The 4,759-nt window shown below is 45.6% G+C and overlaps 1 protein-coding gene across 3 annotated transcripts in view; it reads right to left on the bottom strand.

Moving 5' to 3' along the window:
- Positions 1 to 4,759, bottom strand: part of TTLL12 (tubulin tyrosine ligase like 12) — a 28,456-nt gene that overhangs the window by 22,432 nt on the left and 1,265 nt on the right. The window lies entirely within an intron of this gene.

Here is a 4,759-nt window from a genome sequence, read left to right as displayed (position 1 = left end):
ACACACACACACCTCTAAGTTTAATAGGCATCTCGGGCCGTACATTCCCCGGTCCCACTATGGGAGGCCTATTTAAACTTGATCGACTAAAACTCGGTTGCTGGGTTAGGGAATGCTGAGGCAAGAGACCGAGTCAGAGGGGGCATGGGCAACATTTGAACAATGGTTAAGGGTTCATCACAGCATCCAGCCCATTGGAGCCCTAACCACAGGTGTCGTCATGTTTTTCCCAGGACGACTGGTGGAAGTCCTCCTGCCCAAAGCTTATGAACACCCCAATAATTGCTTTAAGTCTGGTAAAAGACTATAGTAAGATCTGGAAAAAGTCATGTTAAGCTAAGGCTTGTTCACAACAAGTAAAAATCAAAAAACCTGATGCTGCAAGCTATCTATTGTTTCTGAAGAAACCATGAGATATCCCATCAGTATATCTGCTATCCATAGGAATTTCAAGCTGGTTCCCAAGTATCTGGTTACTCCCTAACCTTATGTGTTTCCTGATTATCAATCAGTTTGTTGAGATGTTCCAAACCAGATAACCCCTTGTCAAGAAAAAAGACAACGATTTGCACTACTGAGAATGCTTCAAAGCAGCTGAATTGAGGGTATAAAAATCTGTAAAAAAGCAGCAGCGTAGGTGCTTCAAGAAGAAAAATCGTGTGCTGACACCATCCCATTGTTCTTGGGATGCTGGAAGAACAGATCGTCTCCCTTCAAGGATTATTCTAGGAACTTTACCTGTCAGCTTTGAGACTCAAGTACCTTGGACTGGTGAGATCCCAGCACTCACTCTCTCTTTTCTCTCTAGGCATAAATTTCTGAACCTGAACTGTACTAGTTAAGCTTGAGCTAAGTTTCCCCAAATAATTAGTGAAACCAGGGTAGTATTGTAATTGCTTGTGTTTGTTTTTCGTTTGCATGTTTATTACTATTAGTACCATTATATATTTCATATGCTTAGCAATAAATAACTTTTATATTCAAACTGGTAGTAACTGGGTATATTTTTCCTTTTCTGCTTCTCTTTTCTCCCGTGCTCTGCAGCAACGCTTCTTTTACCTAAGCTAAAGATCCCTGTGAAGCCCAAAAATACTGTGGGGTCTGCTCATCAAGAGGCGAAAGATTGGGATATGCTGAGTTTGAAACACATAAGGGGATCAGCTTGTACAGGCTGATTGCCCCAGTTTGACTCAGACGTGCCCTTACGAACTGAATGCTGACCCATGAGGGTGTCAGCTGGACACCACGCCGGATTCAGAGGGATTCTGTGTGCCTGTGTCTGACTGCAGTTTATTGTTGCTCTGATGAACTGATTCTTGGCATATAAGGGTGTCAGCCTGTCCATGTTGATCAACCCGGCCGGATCAGGCATGTCACGTTAGTGTTAGTGTGTGTGTGTGTGTGTGTGTGTGTGTGACTGACTGACTGACTGACTGACTGGAAGAACCCAGCCCCATTGAAACCGAGTCCTGCAAGATAGCTCCACTGGGGGCGAGGACTTGCAGAAGGGAGATAGACAGCTCCATACAGAAACACAAGTAACACAAGCAGCACAATGACAGAATTACCAAGACCCTAGAAACATATCCCTTAAATGAGCACACCCCAAAGTAATGGGCAAATCTGGTAACAGAAGATGGAAGGGAAAAATGACTATGAACAACCAAATCAATCCACTGGGTTTCACAGGTTCAAGTTACAAATTCACCACTTGTATTTTTTAACTTCTTCTTTCATATGTCATTTTAGGATTACAACATAGATTAAGTATCTAAATCTGATAACCATTCAACTACTTCAGGGATAGCTGCATGGATTGATTTTAGATCACCATTACATTTTTTAACTTTTCTGTAGTAAAAAAAAAGAAAAGATGCCATAAAATACAGTAAACTGAGAATTCATAAATCCCCAATTCCAATTTGTTATATGAGCACGCGCTTGTGTTTTCTTGAATACCATGTTCTCCACCTCCCACTCCTCCATAAGACATATACCTTGCTTGCCAATTTGGCAATGGTTGCAACAGGATTAAGCCTCTAGATTTTGGTTTACCAGCACACTCTGCCCTTCCTCTATGCAGCTGGGAAGAAGCCAGGACCAGGCAGCCATCCCAGCACACGCAGGCCCTCCGTTTCAGTAAGGCAGTCAACTTCCTCTCTTAAAACATGCCCCCCTGCCCCCCATTTTAGATGGCTATTTGGGGGGGGGGAGGGGAAAGGGAAAAGGGGGAGGTGCACCTAATATGCCAGTAAAGGTAGTATTTTGCAGATTTCAGAAAACAGCATTAACAGCAAGTGACAATGGATTACAAAGCAGCACAGAACCACCAGAATCCTAGAAAGGTTCATTTCTCAAAGACAGGCAAACCACCAAAAGGAGCTGGATGACAGGTGACAGCTTAGGCTGAGGGGGTGGGGGGTGTCAATGTAGCTCTACCAATCTATTTTAAGTAGTTTGCTTTATGTGGGAAGGTTTCCTTCTTTGAAATGAAGGAAACAGTAGTTTAAGTCAAAATGACATAAGAGTCCCAGGAAAGAAAGCCTCAAGATAATCTTGAGGCTTGTATCTGAACAGAGCTACACTCCTTCAGTGGACATGTTAACATTTGCAGAAAAGAGCACATTGGGGGAAAAAAAGTTATACGTTAGAGCTGTGCACAGACATTCGGGGTGATTAAGGGGAGGTTAGATCACGTTAAAAATGGCCACCTGATCTAACTTAGTTTGCCCAGGTGTTGACCTTACAGTAGTTAGGTAGATTCACGAGCAAACTGTACAGAAGCTATATCAATCTAAAAATGGCAGACCCAGTCCAAGTTAAGTGTGCCTCTGAGGTAGTCTTAAGTTAGCTCAGGTCTGGCAAGACTGATCTAAACGAAAAGCTATACAGGACTGGGAAAGCCCAGCTGCTGGCCCCAGCCCCAGGGCTGCACTTATCCTACCTCCTCCCTGGCACCAGGTTATTTTTAGCTCCCCAGCCCCTCCTCCCCACTCCCAGATGGACAAGCCTTCCCACACACCAGCCAGCCCCCCCAGCCCACAAGCTCTGTGGTCTGTCACAGAAGATGAGGGAGTGGTGGGGGGGGGGGAAAACACATAGGGGGAGATTCTCCAAGAAAGACACTTTGTCGGGGGGTGGTAGGTAAACGGCCAAAAATAGCTCCTGTTCCTGGGGGGGGGGGTGAGGGAGAGAGACACCCCCCCTCCACCACAGACCCTGTAAGTGACAGGAGACCTCAGATGAGAGGCAGCTCTGTCCTATACCCATCCAGCCCGGCTGGGCAGTATCTCTCCCTGCCCCAGCCCCACTTCCTCCCTCCCCACACCCCTTCCCTCACAACAGACTTACTAGCTGGAGGCAGCTGCATCAGAAATTGGATTGGTATCAGCCAATATGCCTCTTTAAAAATCTGCTATGATATCCACCCCCAAAATCTACTGATGCACCCCTATCCTTGTGCAATGAGTGGTTCCCACCAGGCAACTGGTCTGAAGTTCCAAGCTCCCCTCCGCAGGTCCCAATCCCCCTGTTCAACCAGTCAAAACCTGTTCTTGCTTAACCCACAACTCCCAAGCAGTTTCTTTCTTCCCCAGATCCTTATTGACATCTATTCCTCTCTCCCCTCTGGTTCAACCTTTGATCCCCCTGAATTCAAATGAAATGGCCTTCTCCATGCTGCTTTCATGGCAATAGAGAGGTCGTTGAAGCAGAGTAGACACAGACTCCCTCCTTCCTCTCAATGCTGGTGCCCAGAACCTTCTTGACCTAGACACATCCTGCAGGGAAGACCTTTTCTCAGATCTTTTCAGCTTTGGTCTGGAACGTGCTCAATTATTCCAGATAGCTTTTCCTACTGGCAGAAGATAATGGCTTTTCTTCCAAGGGGTGGTACCTGGGTGGAGGTAATGCCTAGTTAGTCTCTCACTTCCACTTCCAGTGGAAAGATCTTGTCTTTACACCCACTTTATGGAAGTTAGAGATTCCTTCTTAACTTGCTCCTGCAGCCATACAGCTGAGGGCAAGCGAAACTTGGGGGCATCAGAACCCCAAGCTTCCAGGCTTGGGCCTGCACAGAGGATGCCTGCCCAAAGGATTAGAAGCATCTGAAGCCCCAGGCGGGAGTGGAGGAGGTTTGCTGGTAGTAGAGCCACATATGGTTCTTGAATGACTTGCAGATTTGGAATTGATTTGATTTGGAACACAATTTTTTAAAAAATTTTTTAAGGAAAAATTGTCTGGTCAGCATCAGGAGCTAAGAGAGGCTGAAGCATGCTTGGAAAGGCCAGAATCTTCTGAGGCTGGAACTTATTAAACCAGAAAGTCTGCTGGACACATGCAAAACAATGAATTTCAAAAGACACAGAACTTGGCCAAGTGAAAGCAGACAGCAAGAGGCATATTCCTTGCTACAACCCCCCTCCTCCCCCAAATACAGTAGATCAGAAATGGAAAAGTATAATTTCCCAGCACTTATTTTCTTGCAACCCCCCCAAAAAATAAATCATGCTTTGCTTTAGAAAGGGAGAACAACAAACAGAGCAGGGTCTACAGAGTCTACTCAGCGTCACTTGCCTCCTCTTTGGTGCTCCAGATTTAAATGGGTCACAATCGCTGCCAAATTGGTTGACAAGCCAAAGTTGCTACTAATTCAGCAGCAGCAGCCATGACAGGGTTGAGCCTCTAGTTCTGGGCTGCTATCCTGAACCCCTTACAAAAGTTTACATGCATGATTGCAAAGGGTTTCAAAAGAAAGGAT

This window comes from Alligator sinensis, unplaced genomic scaffold (genome assembly GCF_000455745.1).
Source record: "Alligator sinensis unplaced genomic scaffold, ASM45574v1 scaffold292_1, whole genome shotgun sequence".
Classification (NCBI taxonomy): domain Eukaryota; kingdom Metazoa; phylum Chordata; order Crocodylia; family Alligatoridae; genus Alligator; species Alligator sinensis.
This window is presented reverse-complemented; position numbering and strand designations above follow the sequence as displayed.